Source organism: Sphaerodactylus townsendi, linkage group LG04 (genome assembly GCF_021028975.2).
Source record: "Sphaerodactylus townsendi isolate TG3544 linkage group LG04, MPM_Stown_v2.3, whole genome shotgun sequence".
Classification (NCBI taxonomy): Eukaryota; Metazoa; Chordata; class Lepidosauria; order Squamata; family Sphaerodactylidae; genus Sphaerodactylus; species Sphaerodactylus townsendi.
In genome coordinates, this window is record NC_059428.1 from 124,001,007 (window position 1) to 124,022,667 (window position 21,661).

Consider the following 21,661-nt stretch of genomic DNA (forward strand, 5'->3'; position numbering starts at 1 on the left):
ACCACCAGTTGCACTCTAAAATGCTATAGCCTAGACCAGATGTACTGCCTCAGGGAGTTCTATGTCATAACCTTCAAGGAACATCTACCCATTCCATTTTATCTTCAAGGAGAAATTATGGCAGTGAGATACCCAGTAGTCTAAAGCTGCCAGCACTTCCTCAGCAAAAGCTGGGAAATTGAGCAAGTTACATGGGAAGGGTAGAGTTTGAGGAGGATCTGTTACTTCCAGATGACATGCTAGGAATTTCTCCTAATGTTTGTTGGAAAGACCACAGAGACATGGGCCATTTCCGCATGGCCACACTGCAGGGGTGCGTCGGCTTAAACAACGCCGATGCACCCCCCTGCCCCCCGGGACCGTTCGCACGGACAGTGCCGGTAGGGGTGGGGAAGACGGCACCTTACCATGTGAAATGCAGTGGCTGGAAGGTACTATCCCCCCTTTTCTGAATGCCTTACCATCCCTCCAGCCTTTTGGCGCATCGCACAGGCCAGGGAACATGTTCCCTGCCCTGCGCGACAACTCTGGAGTCGCAGGGCAGGGGGGGCGTGTCCCCTGGCCAGAGCGACACGCCGGAAGGCCGGAGGGACGGTAAGGTGTTCGGGAAAGGGGGGATAGTGCCTTCCAGCCACTGCTGTTTGCACGGCAGCGGTTGGAAGCTGCTGTTTCTGAAAAACCTCGCTCAGGGAGCGAGGTTCAGAAACAGCGGCTTCGCGCCACTCAGGAGTTGCAATGCAGCAGCACTGGTCATGCAAACGGTCTCCCAGGGATGCTGTTTTTAGCATCCCTGGGACACTGTATTTGGCCCGTGCGGAAAGGGCCATGGGGAAATTCCTAGAGTGTTGCTATGAAAACCTTGTTCCAGCCATTTCTCTCCTGCTCCTCAATTTCACAAGAGTGGGAACTGAGGCCAGCTCTGGGTTGAGAAATAATTGGAAGTTTCGGAGGAGGAAGCTGAGGGGGGGCAGGCTTTGGGAAGGGGAGGGACTTCAATGGAGTATAATGTTATAGAGTCCACTTTCCAAAGAAGCCATTTTTCTCCGGAAGTGATCTCTTTTCCAGAAGTCACCCACAGATCAGTTGCAATCCAAGGAGATTGCCAATCACCACCCTAGCCCAAGAGTGGGCTTTTACCCATCATAAGTGGACAAATGGCAAGCCACCAATATCCCAGTGATGTTTCTGCCATTAACCTGTGATGAACTTTGGAGCCCTTTCCACACAAACATTTTAAAACATTTTTAGGCAGGAAACAAAATGTTTCTTCTTCCCACACTGCCCCCCCCCCATTTTTAATTTTAGTCTGAAAATGTTTTAACTGAAACCCGTTTTACAATTGTTCTTATCTATGAAACATTTTCAAAATGCCTTCCCTTGCTGTGCAGTCAAACATGCAACATTTTATTTCTCCCTCTCTACTGTCTCCCTGTTGAATACTTGCAGCTCAGTTTATTTCCTGTTTCACTGCAGCCCCAGGAGATTTCTCCTCATTCTGAGAACATCTCTTTGCTCTTTGTTTCTTAAAACCTGAAAACACCTCTTTGCTCTTTGTTTCTTAAAACCTTCCTCTTACAAATAAAACAAAACAAATCCCCTGTTTCCTTCTTATCTTTGTTCAGTTTAGAGGAAAAATTGTCATTATATCAATGGCATGATGTCATTCCCCGGCTGAACCCCAAACTGTTGTCATTTTGCTCTAGGATTCAGCAGAACCTCTATGGTAAAATCACAGAGTTTCTGCTGAATCCTAGAGTGACATGATGCCACTTCCAGGTCTGCTCTAGAAATTATGTCATAGCATTGACATGACTGTGTCCCCTCATGTCCCCCCCCCCCGGGTGACAGCTGCTGACTGGAACCTCTATTTTATACTCTAAGTAAGGAAGAGGTAGGCTACTACTGTAACAACACATCTAGTGTTGAATGATAACTTCTTTTTTGTTCTCTTGAGTTTTAGAAACCTGCCTGGCCCAATTAGCAGCCTAAGGAGTTCCTCTTTGTGCCTGCCATACCTGCGTGTTCATCTCAACATACTAACCATACAGCGACTAAGCCATCCCCCCCAGTTACAAGTATTTCAAGGTCAATTTATCAATTTAACAGCTTCATCTTCTTAATCACTAAACTTCTGTCTCTTTGAGCCTGTGCTGAAAGACTCTGGCTGCTAATTAAAATGGAGCTTTACTAGCAAGTACACAAATTAGATCCTGTCAGTAAGTTTATTCTAACTATTGGTCATTTCTAAATGCCTTTTTAATCCCCTAATTTTTACATTAAAATTCAAAAGCCTAACAATCTTAATCACCCCTACATCAAATTCATCATTAAGAACAGGAAGCCAGATGGTATAATTTTGATTTACCGGACTTCAGCGTGAATTAATGTAGTGAGTGCCGATAATGAATACATCAAACCTGATATTGCTGAAACCTATGAATCTGGCATGTTAAATTAATAACACACTTTGCACAATGGAAGCATGTAAGCTCATATAAAGCCGAGGAGTAATGGTCCCTTTTATTTTAAATGGTCTTTATTAGCCTTCCATTTTGATTCTGAACAAAAAAAAATTGAACATTTTGTTTTGGAATCTGCTGTCTGTTTGCTTCAAGTACAATGATGAATGGAAGAGGTGTCCAAGAACAATTAAAGATGAGCATTCAGAGTGTGAGACGATGGGACACATCAAGAGTTATGTTACCAGGGATTCTCCTGTGGTATTATGATTTTAGATACTGTGCTCTACAAAACTCGGAGAGGAAGAAGAGTTGGCTTTTATACTCCTCCAAGCAGCTTACAATCAGCTTCTCTTCCTCTCTCCTCCCACAACAGACACTTGTGAAGTAGGTGGGGCTGAGAGCACCTGAAGAGAACTGTTACTAGCCAAGAGAACTGTTACTTCATGTGGAGGAGTGGGGAATCAAACTTGGTTCTCCAGATTAGAGTCCACCACTCTTAACCACTACACCGTGCTGACTTTCGTACTTGGAGTCTTATGATGATTTCCTCGATGTACATATCAGTAAGGTTCCCTGAAGGATGGCTTACCAGGCCCTACACTTCCGATCTTCCCAAGCAATGCTCAGCAGCCACAGACTGCTGCAAGTGTTCAAAGATTAGGATTGCAAACCTTCACGTGGTAGTTGGAGATCTCCTGGGATTATGACAGAGCTTCCAGTGACAGAGATCTGTTCACTTGGAGAAATTTGGATGCTTTGGATGGTGGACTCTATGACATTATCTTCTCCTCCCCAAACCCCACCCTCCTCAGGCTCTATGCCCAAAATGTTTAGGTATTTACCAATCCAGAGGTGGCCTACTGACAGGGATGAACCCTCCTGCCTTTCCTCCCCTCAGCCCTATGTCATCAGCTCCCTCCTCCTTCTCTTCCTGTTCCCAAACACCTGCTCCTCTTCCTGGATGCCTGTTATCACCATGCAACAGTTAACAGCACAGTTGTGGCTGCCAGCAGTTGTGACCCCGCCCCCCACAGGGAGTGGCTGATGCCTGCACCTTCTCCTTTTCAGGCAGCTGCAGATGGTACAATGACTGTAATTGTTCAGCAGTGGGGGAGAAAGGCGAGCATGCAAGAGAGTAACTGCCCCATTCTGCTATTTTGTTTGTGTTGTTTTTTTATCCAACCTTACCCCCCAGGTATGTGGTGATTGGCTGGAAGGGAGTCATTGCCACCACAGCTAGCCTTTTATATAATAGGACAGGCCCATGTTCTAGCTGAATTGACCTTAGAACGAAACTGATATGGAAAGATTGCTGGACAGTTGTCCAAAAACTGCTGGTCTAATGGACAGTGCTGGCAATGATACCACAACTGGCCCCTCATGTGGCTGATGAAGATTAGCCATGTATTGGGTCAGGAGAGACAGCCTATTAAATTCATATGGGTATCACTTCCTAAACTTCCCAAAGAGAGCAGGTTTAGGACTCTGAAAATTTGCCTACAGTAACATAGAGGTTTTCTCTCTGAAAATAGAGGGTGACTAGGTCCATCTGTCTTATTGTAGCGAATATCATTATAAACAGAAATCCAATATAAATTTCATCTCTAAAACATCCCTCCAGTACAGATTTTCTAAAAGAAATAAAGGCTGGAATGGATATGTGGCTGATATATATATGAAGGCTAATATATATGAAGATAGACCTAGCAGCCGAAAAGTTTGTTTTGAAGCCATTTGTTATAATTTTTTTTCAAAAAGCACCTTTAGGGTATAAGAAAGTGACTAGCCCTGTTACAAGAAGGAAATATTTGCTGATATAGCCAAACATGGACATTAAACAATGCCCGTCTTCATTTGATCCTGCCTTCTGCATACAATAAATTCACGTTTCATCACTACACAATTAGCCTACTTAGGTGAAATGCCTACTTAGCCAACAGGCAACCTGAAAAAAATTCACAACTTTGGGGGGGGGGATTATTCTCACTCACCTAATGCTCAGAAGTTAGCCTAAAAAAGACCATCTCCAGATAGTAAAAAAGCTGCTATAGGCAGACATTGTGCCAATGCAGGTCTCAGCAACCTTTTATCATTGAAGAGCTAATGACAAGAAGATAGACAGTGTTGTCAAATCACAGCTGAATTATGGTGACCCTGTAGAGTTTTCAAGGCAAGAGGCTAACAGAGGTTGTTTGCCATTGCCTGCCTCTGTGTAGCAGCTCAGGACTTCTTTGGGGGTTTCCCATTCAAGTACTTACCAAGGCCAGAGGCGCATTGGGGGGAAATGGCACCCGGAGACAACACCTTCTCTGGGCACCCCCCATGCAGCCCCTATTCTTGGGGGTGGGGCTCAGGTGTGGGGCTTGGGGCATTGAGTCCCACCCCAGCCTCCATGCAGGTCAGCTCCTGGCATCCCTAGGGTCTGGGGATGTAAGGAGCTGGACTGCATAGAGGCCGTGGGCGGGGCTTGAGGGCAAAGCTCAGGGGTAGGGCTGCTCACTGCCAAGCCCCACCTCAGCCTTCGTGCAGGCCAGTTCCTGGTGTCCCCAGGATGGGGGTCCCCAGGATGGTGTCCTGGGGATGCCAGGAGCTGGCCTGCATGGAGGCCAGGGGGTGGGGCTCAACAGCCCAGGTGGGCACCGTGGCCACCTGCTGCCAAGCCCTGTCCCCATCTCCCTGCAGGTTGGCTCCTGAGCCAGCCTGAGGAGACAGGGAGCAGGATGCCATGGCATGCAGCCACCACACATACCGTTTCGGACATGTGGGGGAGCGCCTGGTGACTCCATGTCCCTGTACACCATACACCTTTGACCAGGGCTGATCCTGCTTAGCTTCTGAGAACTGACAAGATTGAGCTAGCCTACACAATCCAGGTCAGGGCAAACACCTGAACAACTTCAAAATTCAGAGCAAAAGTTCAACAAGGACCTAGTAGAAGAAAGTCCATTTGCATACGATTAAGATCAGTGACAATAGACATGCTGATTAATCATCCACAAGGCAGCCACAGCCCAAACACTGGTTTGCTGCAAGTTCTTCATTAGAAAGTGGTACCCACAAGGTCTTACACAATAAGTAATAAACACACACCGGAGCACTGGGTGCAATGGTTTTCATGCACTGGCACGAATCTGTACATGGTTCACATTTGGATTACTGACAGCTGTTCACTTCCAACATTTTCCATCCTTTAAAGCATCTCCAAGGATCCCTTCAGCGGATCAGCCTCATAAAAAAAATTCTGCCTGCCTTTCCAGTCACATATTTGTTATTCAAGCATCCCACTTATTCTTCCAATATATGTACAAGAGTCATTTTCTTTTCTTTCTTTTTTAAAAAAGCCACATCTAGGCCCTTCCTGCACGAACCAAATGAAATGTTTTGAAGGAGGAAATAAACGTTTCCTGAGAGGAATTCCTCATGGGTTTTAGCCCAAAACATGCTGTTTTCCTGCCTCAAGATGTTTTATTTGGATGCTGTTCCCAAGTGATCTTTTTTGAAAACAGTTTTCTGGAAGGGTTTCTTTTGTGGAACTGTTTTTGTGTGCAGAGGTATTTAAAATGTTTCCTACCACTCTCTGCAGTCCCCAGACTTCCTCGTTGGTGCCATTTTCTAGCTTGCGCCGACTGTCTTGTGCTGTATTTCTATCTATCTATCTATCTATCTATCTATCTATCTATCTATCTATCTATCTATCTATCTATCTATCTATCTATCTATCTATCTATCTATCTATCTATCTATCTATCTATCTATCTATCTATCTATCTATCTATCTATCTATCTATCTATCTAGATATATAGATATATAGATATATAGATACATGGATATATAGATATATAGATATATAGATACACACACACATATTGGGGGCTGTGTCTACATAGCTATGTAGACACAATCCTTTAAGAATCACAGCACGAGGCTTTGAAGCTTCGTAGCCACAAATCTAAGTAATAAAAATGGAACAACCACAAAATGGCAGCAGGGAACCATTTTTGAGGGGGTCATGTGGACAAATGGGGGGGGGGGCTTTTGCAAATGTTTGCAAAATGTTTTCAGGGGCTTGTGCGGAAAGGGCCTTAGTCCCATACTGAGACACAGTTGGCTTTGGAGACCACCTGTGCAAACAGCTGCTGGGCAGGAGTAGCCCAAAGAGCCTTTCCAGAATGTTATGAAGAAAATGAATGCTGTGAAGCTACTACACATAAAACATATTGGACGTTTTCAACAGATAAAGGTAAGGGTTGATGCTGTATAAAAGTAAAAGAATCCCTTTGGGGGATCACAAGGAAATTAATTTTTTTGGAGAGAATGCAAAGAAATCCTGAGGGCTGTTAGATGAAGAATCAAAGAGGGGGACTTATCCAGCTTTTAACCAGGGGAAACTGTCTGTTGACTTTGAACTGATATGCCTTTCTTTGTTTCCAGGTTTTGTTTGCTTGTTTGACTTCCATCCCACCCAATCCCAGTAAGCCAATCATGGAGTGCCTTACAACAAAAATAGATAGTTAAAATTACTTATATAACAGTTTAAAAACTTTATTCAGCTGCACCCAAATGTACCAAAGTGGGGAGACTCATAAAACAACTGAACCCCTATTTAACCAAAAAAAAAAAAAAGAGGAAAAGAGAAGGAAAAGGGGAAAAGGAAGGAATGGGAAAGGAAGACTAGCTAGATGACCACTGTTGCTGTCCTCAACTATAGGTCTGGGAAACATCTGTGACGTATAGGCCCTGTAAAATTGCATCAAATCTTGTAGTGCCTGGGTCTCACTTGAGCAATTTGGTTTGTTGACTTCCAGACGGATCCTAGAGTTCCCCCAGAATTTCAACTGATCTCCTAACTACCAATGTCAGTCCCTCTAGTCTAGAGAAAATGGTTGCTTTGTCAGGTAGGTTCTATTGTACCACAGTCCTTCTGAGCTCTCTACCCAAACTTTGTTCACCCCAGGTTCACCCTCAAATCTCCAGGAATTTCCTAAACTGGAGTTGAAAAGATAGCATTAGAAGAATGCATTTATTCATTCTTTTTATTTGGTCTTTGTTCAGAATGCTGTTAATAGTTCTTCTTCAATCTCCCCCATCCTTTCATAAGCTGTATCAATCCTGAGCTAATTAAAAACTGCATTCTTTTGCGTTTAGCTGGTCTTTCTGCAATCCTTACATATCTGCTTCCTCCCCTAATCCACACTAATTAAGAGGAAAGGGATTCCTTTCAGGACCCAATGTTTCCAGTAAGGTCTAGAATCCCAGGAATTTGTCTCATGCGCAATAGAAATGGGTGTGAGAGGCATGGGCAGAGTGTGTGCAACTAATTCGGTAGATGGGGGTTCATCTGTTTTAAAAATGGTAGGCTTCTCTAACTAAGCCCCTAGTGGTGATGTTAAGAAAAGAAGCTGGGTGAAGGAATTGGGCACAAGGCAAAAACTCACTGATATCTGGACATTTGGGATGAACACTGAATTGGACTATGAGTCCATCAAAGTCAATATTACCTGCTCTGATGGCCACAGCTCTCTGGGATGTCAGAAAGAGATCTTTCACTTCACCTACTGCCTGGTTCTTTTTAATTGGAGATGCCAGGAACCAAACCTACGACCTTCTGCATGCAAAGCAGGGGCTGTATCACTAAGTCACTGCCCCTCCTAACCAGGGGCATAATGAGGCAAACTGTAGCCCTGGGCAAAACCTGAGTTGGATGCCCCCCCCCCATGGGCGGCCACTCCACCACAACCAATTTTTCTTTTGCACCAGGACATTGGTGCGTGCAGGTGGTGCATTTTTAGACATATCAGCACCAGAATTTCAGCGTATCATCAGGGGACTGTCCTTATGCTACCCCTCAAGTTTGGTGAAGTTTGGTTCAAGGAGTCCAAAGTTATGGATTCCCAAAGGGGATGCCCCATCCCCCATTGTTTCCAATGGGAGCTAATAGGAGATGGGGGCTACAGTTTTGAGAGTCCATAACTTTGGCCCCCCTGAACCACACTGCACCAAACCTGATGTGACCCTGAAAGTTTTGAGACTGTGCCTTCAGAAATGTTCCCCCCCCCCCCCCAGCCTGCAACCCCATTGACAGCAATACAGAAAACTCAATGCAGAACAAAGATTCTTGGGCAAATTTCTGGGATGTTCCTGCAGGGGCGCATTTTTGGATGTATTGGCACCAAAATTTCAGGGTATCATCTGGAAACTGTCCTGATGGGACCCCCAAATTTGGTGCGGTTTGGTTTAGGGGGTCCAAAGTTATGGACCTTCAAAGGGGGTGCCCCATTCCCCATTCTTTGCTAAGGAGATGGGGGCTACTCTTTTGAGGGTCCATAACTTTGGACCCCTTGAACCAAACTGCACAAAACCTTGGGGGTGCCATCATGATACCCAAAAATGAACCCTGCATTTTGATGCAGCTGCCCACCTTGCCCAATAGGCATTACGCCCCTGCTCCTAACTGAGTAAATTCCTCACCAAGGGGTGCCATAGCCATGCAGACTCATATATACCACATAGTGAGCACATCTTGAATAGACTAAACTTCTGCAAATGCCTCTGCCTCTACAAGACTAAATTAGGGTCTATTTTCTTCAGATTTACTTAGTAGGAAAGTGTGTCACTGCTGTCTTAAAACACAGCTTGCAACATAGATATCTTTAAAAGTAGGGCTGCCCATGAATTAAATCATTTCAGTTGATTAATTACAAGCCTTTTAATTGACTTAATGATTAAATGTTAATAATCCTTGCACATTACCAGTGCCTCGGTATCTTAATACCATATTTTGAGATGTTGAAGGAAGCATAGGCTACCCCACTATAACCCTCAGGATTGTCATGCGGAAACACAGGTTAGGAGAGAATTCAGACTTAGAGCGTACAGAATTGATCTTTGTCTCATTTATTTCCTCCCAACAGGTCTAGCACCCTCAGAAATGGCAGGGGGTGTGGCTTGGGGATGCAGAGGGAAGAATCAGGAAATTCACTCCCCCTTGTATGTCTGCCATTCTGCTTTTGCCCTTCAAGCCTCTATGCCATACCTGTGGAATTCCTTGACCATCAGGGGTAGTATTGGGGTCAGGGTCCAGGGGCACTAGCAGTGGCATAGCACCCACGGGGTGGAGGGCCCCAATGCCCCAGGCGGAGCAGCAGTGGAGGTGTGGCTGGGCCATTGAGGGGGTGTGGCATGGTGGGGCATTCCAGGGCAGGGGCAGGTGACTCCGTGGCGGGGCGCAGGGCATGCGCTCCAGGCGTAGTTTCCCCTTGCTCCGCCTGTGGGCACTAGCAAAAAAGGGAAGGTGGTAAGATCTGTGCCCACCACTGGTCGTTCTGTGGCTCACAACCAATCTACCCCGCCTAGAGATCCTTGGGATAATGACAAAAAAGTTGCCAACATCTTGGTGGGGCCTGGGAATCTCCTGGAATTAGGAATGATCCCCAGACTGCAGAGACTAGCTCTCCTAGAGAAAATGGCTGCTTCAGAGAAAATGGCTGCTACATTGCACCCCACTAAAAATGACTCCTAGTGAAAATGGCTCCTACACTGTACCCCATTGTTTCCAGGTTCCACTCCCAAATCTTCAGGAATTTCCCAATGCAAAGTTGAGAACCCTATGTAAAAGTAATAGAAATAATAATTGACTAAGCAGAGGTATAATGTATTGTTATCAAAATAAAAGGACACATTTAGTATTCTCTTTTCATTTCCTGTAAAACCCCACAATTTCAACTGGTAATGGCTGTTCTTAACCCCAACAATTAAAATCTGCCCTTACAGATTAAAATGAGACCCACCCATTAATTAATGGACAGTTAAGTTGAGTCTTCCACTGCTTTAAAATAGCACTTTTTCAAATACATTGTTTCTTAAAATACTACAATCATGACCTGAATAAGGCACCACACACATGGCAACTGAGGAGGATCCTAAACTGACATCTGACTATCACACTGACACAAAGTGAGAGCTCTGCATAAGGTAGATAGTGTACAAACAATTTTAAAAGATAAGATATATTAAATATCTAAAAGAATCTGCTGGGGGGAAAATGGGAATGCAAGAAAGGTATGGGAACATAAAGGAAATGACATGATGTAAATATTAAAGGGAAACAAAAAACTTAAAAGCTATGAACAATGACAGGCAGAAAGGAATAATTGAATTGGCAGACTATAACTTGTTTTACATGTGTCCTGTGTTATTTATTACTGTATGTGGTCATAAGAGAGATGCTTATAAGTGTGTAATCATCCCATGTGTATAAGTGCAATTTTACTAAAAAAGGGGTTTTTTTTTAGATTAGAGGAAGACGCTTATATATGTAACAAAAATGGATGTATTTACGATTTAATATAATTTTAGCTTTTTTTGTAATTGACATCGATATTTTAATACACACAGTCCCCCCCCCCCCCCACCACCACCTTTTTGGAATACTAAGTGAAATAAAAAAATTCTTCACCCTGGAAGAAGACGGCAACAGAAGGGGACAGACAAATCTTTCTGGGGAGAGAGTTCTAGAATTTTGGTACTGCTACGGAGAAGGCCGTCCTAGGTTTTCCCCCACCTAATCTCAGACGGTGGGGGCACCTGAAGCAAGGCCTCTGAACAAAGTTCCCTCTAAGTCATGTGGTTGCGCAAGCACCGTATTGGTGCCGCACAGGTTGGAGTTCTCACTGTGGCTCAGTTCTACACAGTGAGGGTAAGCTTCTGCGCAGCCCTACAGAATCCTTAGAAGGACCATTGCCTCTGAACTTGACTGCAGTGGTCAGGCAATCTTTCATAAGGGAGTAGGCAGCCCTTCAGGTGCATTATCGCAAACAATAAAGTGCTTTGAAGATCAAGCCCAGCACCCTGAAATGATCCTGGAAACAAATTGAAAACCAGTGCAGATGAGCCAAGACGGGAGAGAGATGATCCCTACAACCCACTTCAGTCAACATCCCAGAGTGATGTTAAAAGGATCAGGTAGAGGGTGTTGTAAAAGACCTTAACATGTGACCCTGGAGAGCTGCTGCCAGCCTGAGTAAGCAATTCTGAGGAGCCAGTGGTTGGACTCAGTATGAGGTCGCTTCATGTGTTCATGTAGTGCATACCAGTAATCAGAAACTATCACAATTTTTTTCTGACACTGTTGATCTATGGGTGTTTTTATTCAACCATAGTCAGTAACACGTTCATAGGGTTGCCAGTCTCCGGGGGTTGGGGGTGGAAATCCCAAGGATAGCGGTCTCCAGGTTACAGAGATCAATTCCCTAAGTGGTTGCTTTGGTGGGTGGACTTTATGGCATTATACCCCATTATACACCTTCTTCTCTCAGGCCCCATCCTCCCCAGACTCCACCCCCAAAATCTCGAGCTATTTCCCAACTAAGATCTAGCAACCCTAAACGTTCAGTGTGTCTTCACAAAATTTAGATCACCTCTCCTGAGCAGAATGCTGAATCCACCCCCTTCTACATTTTATTGTATGGTTTTAGATAGCTATTTATTCATAGGAACCAACAGAATGGCTGGAAAGATCCCTCGTCAACCAGTGACACATTTTATCCTTTCAGTTCATGGTGGCCATCGATGAATCCACTTGATGGTGAAAGAAGCTGTTGTTATCTCAGGATTCCATAAACCAGCTCTGAACAAGAATATATCTCCAATGGCACTCTGGCAACTTGGAGGGGAAAAAATTAGTTGGTCCCAGTTGCAAATACTTTTGACTCTTACATTTCTAGATGTAGCTCATTTGACAAACCTATTATAAAATGAATAAATGTGGTTCTGTGTGATTTGTCCATTGTCAACATGTTAACACACTTTATTTGAAGGTAGATTGATGAAGGGTGGTTGAAGGAGTTTACTCTCCTGATTTAAAGAATAGAAAATCATTTCTCCCTGCATATTTTTCTTTTTTTTCCCTGAGAAGTTCAGAAGAGTAGATATACAATTATCCCCAACTTGCTGATGCAAAGGAACTGAGCATTTAGTTTCTTGTCACTGTCTCTGAAATTCCTAAAGGTACAATTAGCATTTCATTTGACATAATGTTGAAAGGTTCATAGATTGATCTTCCCTAAAATGCTGCAAGAATTTTTTGAAATGCAAATTTTGACATTTATTAACTTTTATTCCAGATCTGTTTATAGACTGTAAAACTGTGCATACATTTAACTCGAAGAAGCTAAAAGGACAATGTTTAGGTGGATACTCTGTGTTATAATAAAAGTCTATTTTATTGTTTCAACAATGAAATTTTTATTATCCAAGATTTATGATATCAGCACAGCAGTTTTTACTGCATGATTCACAGTGTTTTTATAGATGTATATTCAACAAAACAAGGAGAGAAATTGGACTGCGGTGCTCATTCTCCGGAGTGCATTTCCCTATTGAAATAATGTCAGCAGTTTTCCACCTTCAAAGCCCCATGTTTTCAAATCAATTAACAATTCTAATTGGGCAGGAACACTTGTTCACTTCGCTCAGCAAACGGGACAGGAAGCTTTATTTCCTTTCTTTGTCTGAAGTGAAAACTCTAATCTTCCGAACCACATTTAACATTAAAAAAGCATATGCCTTTTTTTTTCAAAAGTTGAATGAGCGCTGCTCCACTGTCCACTGTAAATATTTATTTTTCCTGGGCAGTCCCCATTCATTTTCTTTACTCGTGTTTCTTGTTTCTCAAGCCTGCTTAGAAGGTGGGACAAGAAGAATTCTCTATGTCAATAACGTAGCATTAGGCTTCAATGAATTTTTAAAATCTATTTTATTCTAGACAGTTATCCAACTTCCTATTTGGGCAGAAAAGTAAAAATAATATGGGTTTTAACGTCAGTAGCATATAGTAGAGAATGGCTTCCTGACTAGCAAGGCAGGTAGAACAGTGATTTGTAATAGTGGAAGATGCCAACAAGTCATAGACAACTTATGACAACTCCGTGGGGGTTTTAAAGCAAGAGATCAGCAAAGGTGGTTTGTCATTGCCTGCCTCTGCATAGCAACCCTGGACTTCCTTGGCAGACTCCCATCCAAATACTAACCAGGGCAGACCCAGTTTAACTGTTCAGATCTGACATGATAAGCTAATGTAACCCCTATGTTCAGAATGGGTTGACCCAGAAAGGGGTGGAGACTCAAAGCAGCAGAAGGCTGCAAAAACTGGTGAAGTTGGAGGAATCAAGGCTACCAGGCTGGGACCTTGATTTAATTCTTTATAAGCTCTTAACACCTTGTTTAAGGTAACTGCAAAGTTGTTGGGAACTAGTGGGAAGGGAGTTGTTTATTTTTGCTATGTTTGTAAATGTTAGAATTTATTGTTTCAGGGCTTGCTATGTATGTAGTTGATGGGAGTTCTTCTGGGGACCTTCATCATCTTGGATCCCATTCACCAAGCCTCTGAAGTCTTCATAAGCCAACCACCAGCAGGAAGAATTGGACTTGGCATTTATCAGTAGATTGTAAATATAAGGAAATGCAACCTAAAAGGACTGTAAATTGTAAATGTTAATGTTAAAAGTGTTATTTGTTAAGGAAGTAAACCATTTTGTTTTAAATTTAGTTATTTGCAACTCCTTCCAAGTTCTGCCCCACAGATAGAGGTTACACTAACCTGGACCATTCAGGTCAGAGAAGAACTGTGATTAGTGCTACTAATAGCAGACTACTGGATTTGGGACAGGGATAGTTCAAGTCCATATCAGCCATAAAACACACTAGCAGCCCAATCATGACAGCCGGCGCAGTGGTGCCTGCATGCCAGAGGTGGTGTTGCGCCACCTCCAGCAAATTTCCTCAGCAGTGCAGAGAGGGGAGAAACTTGAAAACATTTCCCACTGTTGGGACTTTCCCAGTGGAGCACAGGCCGCAGTGCAATTGGCGTCAAACCCAGAATAGAAGCCAACAAAGATTGGTTCCACCCTCGGGAATGCCCCTGCCATGTCCCCATCATGCCAGCACAACTGGGGATGGCATGGGAGAGCCAGTGTGATGCCAAATGCCATGCCAGAATGAGCAGATTTGCCCCTCCATGGCTTAAGTGGCACAGAGAGGGCATTTCCGCTGGCATAGGCCCACACTGCTTCCATAGTGGGATTCATAAACACCTCTCCGGATTGTGCTGCTCCTGAACCAAATACCATTTCTCAGCCTAGCCTCCTCTCTGGATTGTTGTGACCCTCCCAGCTTTCTGGAGGAAGGAACTTAAGCTGTCCCTCCTCCTTTTTCAGCTGTGTCCTGGCCTGCCAAGCTCACAGAGAGTCAGGTTCCAGCTGGTAGCAGGCACAGATGCAAGAGAGAGAGAGAGAGAACAGTCTCACTCTGAGTCCAGAGAAGGAGTCCAAGCAGGTCTGGTAAGAGGCAGTCAAGGATCCAAGAGAGCTCAGGTCAGGCAATCCGGTCTGAGACAGAGGGTCACTATCCACTCACCATAAGCCGCGGGGTCACCTCTTTAAAAGCCACGGGGGTCCTGGACGCTCCCCACATCTCCGGCGCTCACTGCGCGGCTGCCAGGGATTTACCTCTCTCCCGCCTCCTGGCTGCACAGCAAATTAGCTCCGCTAAAAAGAGCAACTTTTTTAAAAACCCCGCGGGTGCCACGGGGTTGTGGGGAACCTCGGCTGTTTGCACGCGGCTGATTCGCTGTGACGTGCAGCTCATGGCCAATCAGGGAACAGGGAGCGCCATCTTGTTAAGTGGGGGTGTCCCCGTCTAAAAGTGCGCGTAGTGATGACGTAGACACGTGTCGACACCCAGTCTAAGTCACGTCTTCACGTCTCAACTTGTTCAAAGCCCGCGGCCGAAAGCAAATGGAAAATGTCGAGCGCCGGTTTAATGAGGAAGTACAAGAGGCGTGCGTGCGAGCTGGCTTCTGCTTTCACTTCCAAACACTGCTGATGACGTGTCTCCACAGAAAGCGCAGCTAACGATTTACTGCTGACGTCAGCATGTGCCGACGCCTTAATAGAGGGCTGTTAGCACCTCTTTGATGACGTTCGAACTCACGCTCGTGCGACCCTATCATAAACAACCTCTTCCCAGCCAATCACACTGGAGACCCGCCCTCGGCTGGCCGCCACTTTCACGTAACTCATGACGCACACGTTCGACGGCCAATCGGAGCGCTCCATTCCCCTCATTGCAACGGAACTCCCGCTCTTTGCTGCCCGCGTTATTTCAAGAATTGCAAACGTGTGGGGAACAAATGTCTCCGTTGTCAGAAGCCACGGAGGCTTTTCATTGCGGGGTCGCAGCGGCGTTGCAGTTTAGTGAGGTAAGTGGGTAGTGGCCCAGAGTCCCAAAGAATCAGTCTGCAAGCAGGTGCGTCAGAAAGCTGTCAGGCTTTCAACAGCATTGCTCCTGCAACTTCCACTTCCTAAAGTAGTCTCTTATATGCCTGTGCTGTGACTCAGTCTTGATCCTGTGTGCTGCCTTAGCATGTACTGTACCTTTTAGAGTGCAGTTGCTGCTGGGCACGAATTCTCAGCTGCCTCACAGACTGAGGTGAGCTGGGTGGACTGCTAGGTTGGCCCTCAGTAGCTGGAGGTGCTTCCACTCTGGCTTCCAACCCTTGACTTGGGCCAGCTCTATCTGCATCCTGTGAGGCTTCTGGATGTGCTTGAGGCCCAGTGGACTGGGGCTCCAGCACAGCGGGGTCATCCTGCCAGTTCTTCTCATCAGAGGACTTCTGACCCACTGACTCTGAGCCCATGACAAGCTGTTTCAACTTCACATTACTTAGATTTCCTAATACCTTTGAAAAAAATTTCAAGATAAAGGAACTTCAATCAGAGAAGTCCCGAAGGAGAGGCATGGTCTTTTCTGCATCCACCTTTACTATACTCCAACTGACACCTCCCAGATATATATATATATATATATATATATATATATATATATATATATATATATATATATATATATATATATATATATATATATATATATATATATATATATATATATATATATATATATATATATATATACACACACACACACACACACACACACACACACACACACACACACACACACACACACACACACATTAATGTGGCCAGGGAAACTGTGCACAGGCACCGTCTTTCTCCCTCCCTTTCCTGCCTCCAAACGACTCCTTATTTAAGTGTGTTATTAAAATTATGTCAGAGTACTGGCAATATGCATCAGGATACAACATTCAGTTCAAACAAGGGACACTATGATCCATCCCCAAATTTCCATCTCCAAATCTCCATGCATTACCCAACCTGGATCTGCCAACCTTATCCCCACATCCCCCATCGATGTCCAGGTGGGAGCTGGAGATCCTATCTCCAGGTCTTATTAACAGCTGAACCCAGTAACCTAGTAAACCAGGCAATTTCAAATCAGGATGAAGAGTATGTTTAATAGAGCTCTTGAGAAGTACTGGTATGCAAATAAAAATGCATGCTGAGTCAGAAATGGGAAAGAAGTTTTCAGCTACAGAAGAAGAAGAAGAAAAGAAGAAGAGTTTGGATTTATACCCCACCTTTCTCTCTTGTAAGGAGACACAAGGTGGCTTACAAGCTCCGTTCCCTTCCTCTCCCCACAACAGACACCTTGTGAGGTAGGTGGGGCTGAGAGAGTTCCGAAGAACTGTGACTAGCCCAAACATCCAGTGGCAAAGGCAAGAGAGCAAGGTGGACTGTTTGGGGACCATTTCTTCCCAGTTGAATGGATAAAAAGTATCATGCTCATTAGGGAATTATATTGCAAAACCTGGTCCACTCTGACTTTAATAGTAAATATGGTTGCCACGCCGCCACCAAGGGTGGGAGATCCCTTGCTTTGGAAGCCTTTTCCTTAGCACCATTCCACCAGCCAGCAGAGGGATTTATCAGCAGGAAACAGGACCTAGACCTCTGTTGCTAGCAATGCATCAATGTCACTTCCAGTTCTCACTTGGAAGTGACATCATCCCATCACCAGCAATGGGTGTTTGGACTAAAACTCTAAGGTAAACACCCCTTCCACCATAGGATTTTTACCCTGGAATGTCCACATCTGTGTCAGTCTCAAGATTAGGCTGGCACAGCTGTGGAAGCAGAGGCCAGAAGAATCACTTATACCAGTTGGGAAGGCAAATATGTCAGTGTAAGCCCATGCTGACTCCAGTGGCCGTTCAGCCCCTCCCCCCCAAATCTGGATTGGGCTGACAGTATCTCATAGGGATGTGCACCATATATTTCCCAGTATTTTGGGGCTTCAACTGTAAAAAACCCAATTTTTTTTTGGAAAAGTCCTAAAAAGCAAGAGCCCCATGTTGGGACTTGGGGGAGGGGCGTTAAAATGGGTCTTTTAAAGCCAAACCTGAAAAATTCCCAGCTGTAGAGCAGAATGCAGGGATCTGCTCAAGAGCAAGTGGCAAAGTGCCCAGGGGGCAGTGTGGGGCATCTTGCACTGGGTGCCAGGGTGGGGGCGTTCTGGGGCATGGCGGGGGCAAGTGGGGGCGTGGCAGGGGCGCAGGGCACACACATTCCCTGGGTACAGTTCCCCCTCGCTTCAGCTCTGCTCATGTGTGCGGGTTTTTGTGCTGTAAGTGAAAATGCACAGTGTGCTCCAATGAATGGCAAAGCTACAAGATAAAGGGAAAGAAAAATCTCTTAAAAGCAACCTGCAAATAAGTACAACAGTACAAAAAAGGGGAGATCAACTACCCGCTAAAAATGAAAAAAATGTGAAAAGTCTATTTTGAAAATCAGATACAGTTATATAGATTTTTTAAAAATATACAGAAAGGAACCTTGTACTGAGTGAGCCTGCCAGAGAAAAACAGATATCTTTAGCTCTCCATTTGATCGGTGGCTTCACACAAGAAAAAAGCACACTTCAGATTTGAAGGAAGTAGAATAGCATTTATTTATCTGAAGAGGATAATTCAAAATGTCCAGCCAGCAGTAGCAGTATGTTGTTCGTTAGGCTTCCAGCTTGTTGATTTGTGGCTGACTTTCCAACAATATCATTCAGTTCTTCTTGTGTAATGTCCTTGTTCATGTTTGCTTGTGAGTACCATGGGATTTTCTTGCTCTCACAGTATAGATTTCTTCCCTGAAATGGTATCTATTTTTCAAAATAATCTTTTCAGGTTAAAAAAATGTAAATGTGATTCAGCAAATTGTCAGTCCAATCACTGATAAATAAGTGGCTTATTTGCCACGGGCAATGACTGTGTGATCTGAACCCTTAGGAATTTGGGGTTCCCTAATACATACCCAGGATTAAAATTATCTTTCTACCATGAAAGCTTACTGGGGAACCTTGGGAGAGCCAGTCACTTTCTTCCAGCCTAACCTACTCCACAGAGTTGTTGTGAAAATAAAACTGAGGAGTGGAGAACATGGTGACATCTTGTAGTCCCTACTGGGAAGGAAAGGGTAGTATGAATGAATGAATGAATGAATGAATGAATGAATGAATGAATGAATTTGCTCCTCAGTTTCTAGCTGCACCTTTCCACTTTAAAATATTTTCATTCTAATAGCTGTGCATGTGTTAAGACAAACACTATCAGTAAAAGGTTGCATGTGCATCCTGCCAACCCTTGGGGTGCTTAGCAGTGCTGTGCCAAAGTGGGGAGCCCATTCTCTGCATTGGCTAGTGTACCCTCAAAGAAAATCATGTTTGGACTTGCCTTTGCCCACATCTGCCTTGCAAATAGCTGCTGCATCCTTCCTAAAGGAGAACACAATACCCCTGACCTGGAGAGCATTTCCATGTCCAGCCCTGGTCTATACACTCTGTGAAGACAAAGAACTTGTGAATGTGTTTGCCCTCAGTGTTCTTGTCAATACTACATTAACCCAAGTACTTCTCCCTCTGACTACATTTTCTAACAATCATATAATTTTCATTGTCATTGGTGCAGAAGCTGTCTTTTAATCAGCTACCTTCCCCCTTTTGGGGCACTCCCAAGCTTTGGCCATCAAGCTAATATCTCAACCATTGGATTAATGACTCAAATCATTAAGGCTGATATCTGTCTCTTGTCTTTCCCAGGAAAGGCAGGACTCTTCTTTGTCCTGAGAGATTAAGGGCCACTCTGCATAACCCTGAGGGTTCCTGTTACCCTATAAGCCCCCTCTCCCAGTAACCAGTGTTCAATATCTCTGGACACCTCTCTGTCTGTTGATATTGTCCCACAAAGTGTTGCTCTTTCTTCTACCAGAGGAAAACACAGGCCACGCATCTCTGTTCACTGGATCATTCCACTCCAGGATCAGGTAACTATGAGGTTTACTCTCGAACTCCCTTCATATATTCTAAGTCTATCCACTCAACACTGCTTATATCCTAGGACTGTGTGTGTTCTGCTGGTCTGATTATTGTATGCTTGTGCACCCCTAAATTATCTCTAAATAAAATTGTTAAGCTTTATTTTGCTCTCTGGCAGAATTTATTGTAAAAGCTGATCTCCGTATACATATAACAAAGACCCCTAGGTTGCCCCACCTTTTGCTAAGTCAAGAGTCTGCTCTCGCTAATTCTCCTCTCTAAAAGGGTCAGGCTCCTATCATTTTGGGTAACAATTTATAGTTTTTGTACCGTAAAATCTGGTATTCTAGCAGCATAATCTAAAACATTGATGCCCATAGGTTTAGGAAGGGGCATAACTCTGTTTGGGTTTACACTGTATGAAGTTCAGTTATTATTGTTCTAAAAATCAAGTTTCCACCCTGTTAGTTGTGAACCTAGACTTTAAAATGTGCATCTAATGCTCTAGTGAAATCAGCAAAATGAGAACGATAAAATTCCTTGTGACTGGGGTAGAGTTTCAGTATGGCTGGTCTTCTGCATGACTAGCAAACCAGAATATATTATGCAAATGAAAGACCTCAATTCAAATATGCTTGATTTGCAAACATCAGTATATTTTGTGTGCAGTTTAGGTTACCTTAATTTCTGATTGTTCTTTTAGCACCTGACTAAGTATAGCTGTGCTAACCAGGAACGCTGTGCTCCCCCCAAAAATTTTTAAATGGTGTTTCAACTCTGCTATAAAATAATGTATGGTGTTTTTGCTCCTTTATTGGTTTACTGAATATTTCCAGACTCTTTCTAAATAAAATGAGGCCGTTATAATGTATTCAGTCTGTGAATTATCATGTGTGTGGCAGAAGAGCAGAAACTTCACACCTGTCAGTTCTGGCTGGTTTTCAAACACAATGCGCAAGTGTCAGAAAATGACCTGCCAGTCTGTGCTTACGATGAAGGTCCTCTTCAGCTTCTTCGGTGGGATTTGAAAGAGTGTTTATCCTTGAAGGGTTATTGTCTGTATGAATCTGTCCATCTCTGACTCACCAGACAAAATGCTTCTTTTTGTGAATTGGGGTAAAATAAAAGCCTTAGGGACTATGGTAGCCTTTGGTCTGTCTTCTAAACAGTCCGAATCCCCCCCCCCAAAAAAAATTCTGAAAACCCCCCCAAGAAAAAGTGCCTTAATTACATTGGAATATTAGCAGAAAGGGTCAAAGATTCTTTTTGGTGCCACCTGTTGTTACAGTAAAATATTCTTCTGAGACATAGGCTGTCTATTGCAAAGGATGGAAGATTTCTCAGGAATAGTGGAGCTGAATGAATAATTAACTTATCCACAGTTGACTGTGTTTTTTTATGAGCCTTTTTTTTCTAGTGAGACTTTTATAATTTCCATCTCATACTGCCTTTGGGTAGCCAAATGGGCCTCTGCTTTCACAAGAGATCAATATGGAACCTGCTCTTGTGAATCTTGGTTGCTGTACATTTTGAAAGGAACATAATATACAAGTCTCTGCTTTACCACAACATGATTCTCTCACATCTATTCCTATTAAATCGTACATATACACACGCTCACACAAAAACATACACACACTCAAAAACAAGATTCCCAGTTTTCAAATAATCTTTTTTGGAGGTACAGTTGTTGAATGTCAGTCACTGTCATTTGGAAGGGTCACACTACAACAAGAAAGCATCTGCTCAATTCCAGCATCTCCAGTTGAAAGGATCATCTTGTAGGTCTCCAGCCTTTACAAGTCTGTGGCCACCTTTGGAATTCTGACACAGGGTGGTGGGTGTGATCACAAAATGGCTGCCACAGGAAACAGAGATGCCATCCAGTGGATGCTACAGCTCACCTTCAGCCCCAAAGGGAAGATCCTTGTAGTGTAATGGCGGATGGTGCCAAAGCAAGATTTTAAAGAATATGGAG